Below are 2,802 nucleotides of genomic sequence, written 5' to 3' on the forward strand. Positions count from 1 at the left end.
TATTTAAACAAATATAGATGAAAGAATTATACTATTTTGAATTTAATTTATCAAAGAAAGGTTTATGTTTCGAGTTGGATTTTCTTGAGAAGAGAATTACGTTTTGAGTGTGAATTATTGATGAACGGAAGGGAGGTGTGATGATGATAATTATTGAATGAATTGAATGATGATGAGGATGTATTTGATTTGGAAATATTTTATGGGGATCGTGGTTATTTACCGCCCACCAGATTTTAAAGTAAAGACTTTTTGCTTTTATAATTAAAAATTCGGTTCATATTCGCGAAGGTTCAATATTAAATAAATATAGTATTAAATTATAGGATTAGAGGTAAGTAACGCCTGTACTTTTAGTACGATCATGAGGTATTAACAGTAAAGGTGTTACATTATGGTATCAGAGCAGTTCATCCTGATTAGAGCCTTGGGAATGGACTGACTATGTTTCATTGAATACTTTGAGTGTCTGTCATGTTATATAGGTCTTGTCCTAATGATGAAAAATAGAGCTTTATGCACATGACTGTCTATTGATTAACGCTGTTAGCTTACCGTTGCATATCTGCTGATGCTATGTCTGGCCAACTTAATATTGATGGTTTATGTATATGGAAAAGTTAGCAGGTTATCATAAGTAAAATAGAAATAATAGGTAACGCATATCGCGCGATTTAGGGATATTAGGAGCTATTTCTCAAGGTTACTATGTTACGTGTCTTGAAATTCTGTTGATACTTGTAACTTGTTCTTTCATCATATACCTTGAAGTCTTTGTTTGAGATTATTTTCCAACCCTATCCCGTCGTTCATATGTATTCTCATTTCATCCAAACTGCATGTCTGCTTAATTTCCTTGAGGTACTTGCCTTCATCTGTTTAAACTCTTCTTTTTGGTTCATGTACTCTTGATGTAATTTTGAACTTGTTCGATTTGTCATGCATTGTGAATCTTGTTTGAACTCTTTGATTTAAGTTTCTTTCTCAGAATGTGAGTGGATTTCCTTGCATTTTTCAATCTGCTTGAATATCCTTATGAGGTTTCGATTTCAAGAATACACTCAAAATTTTGGTTTTAAACATTTTAAAAGAAATTTTGGATTCTCTCTGAAGAAGTTTCAAGTAAATCTTCTCTTGTTTGATTGTATCTATAGCCATTCTTCAAATTTGATAAAAATGTTGAGTTTGGCATGTCCTTATTTACATGAATTTTTGAAAGCTTATGTATTTAAGACCTTACCTTGAAATCCTCCTTTTTGAACAGAATTTGAATTCTTTTCAATTTTACCGCAATTTTATTACATACCTCTAATTAACTGATTACTTAAGTACTTTTTGAAATTTTTGAGAAATTACTTTTGGTCCTTGACCCAATTTAATTCCATCTTTCAAACTTCGCATATTCTATCTTTACCTTAGAAATAGTTTTGACAAAAAACAACTCTCTTTTCTTCATCTTTACCTTAGAAATAGTTTTGCTATAAAATAACTTGATTTTCTTTCCAACCCTATTACAATTTTATGCATATCTTTGTTTGGTTATATATCTAAGCATACTCTGATATTTTTGAAGGAAAATTTTGTTTATATTCTAAATAACCCACACTTTACAAACCTCACGTAACTTATTCAACCTGAATATGTTTCAAAATAACGCAAACATCCATACTTTTGTTAATTCCTTTAAAAGTTTATTTCATGTTTTCTCTTTTATAAGGTAAGATGATCCTTCACTTAAATTTATCTATTCTTCATGGACATTTTATTCGATTGCATTCTTAAACAATTTCTCTTGAACTTTGCAAACAACGTCCTTGACTTTGGTCACTCTCTTCTTATAAATCTTGTACTTTGATTCAGCTTGAATCTGTTTTAAACTAATACATTGTTTTTCTTCTTATTGATCCTATCGAATATCTTTGATTCAAGAGTTATTCTCAAAGTTGCCAATTGATTTCTCTCTGGAAAACTTCATTGCTTGTGCATCCTTATTTACTTGCAATTTCATTCATTCTTCCAAAATTCTTATGGGTACTGTCTTTGTCGCTTGTCCTTCCTTTCTAAAATCTCGAGACCTTTTGAGTGAACTCGAGATGTGTTAGTATCACATGCGACCTTTAGATATAGCAAGCAATACATTAGTTCTTAGAACACGGTTGGTGGACGCGGAAGGCGAAGCTTGTAAATATGCGATGCCATAGAATGTCGTGGAGCTTTGTTTTACGCGAAAGAGTTTTGTTGATATTAAACTTGTGACTGGTAGTGAGTTTGCGAAGTGATTAATGAGGTCGAGAACTTTCGAATAAATTGTACGATAAAGTACAGTTGGGAGTTATGATAGTAAGCTATGTTGGAAGTGATGTTGACACCATGTAACTTCTTTGTTTTGAGCCTACCTTGTAACTTTTGCTTTATACCACATTCTTCCCTTATATCCAAGTCTTACAGATTCTTTGGTATTTGAAGATTTACATATATCCCAAAACTTCTTGTTTTTCTAAAGTATACAAAAGAAAAGTATTAAAACTATGTAATATCTTATGTATTACTTTAATTTTTGAGGATGAAAATTTTTATAAGGAGGGTAAGATGTAATACCCAGAAATTTTGAAAAAAAATCTTATTATAAATTAATTTTAATTTATTTATTCATTAAAGATTTAATTTTCATAAACCATTTTATTAAAAGTAATTAAATTAAATTCTAATAATTAAAATAGAAATTTTAATTAATTTTTCAATTATTGAATAATTTTCTATATTTAAACTATAGAGCTTAGTAGTTATAAAAGAATAAGAGTT

Source organism: Arachis ipaensis, chromosome B02, assembly GCF_000816755.2.
Source record: "Arachis ipaensis cultivar K30076 chromosome B02, Araip1.1, whole genome shotgun sequence".
In the NCBI taxonomy this organism is placed as follows: domain Eukaryota; kingdom Viridiplantae; phylum Streptophyta; class Magnoliopsida; order Fabales; family Fabaceae; genus Arachis; species Arachis ipaensis.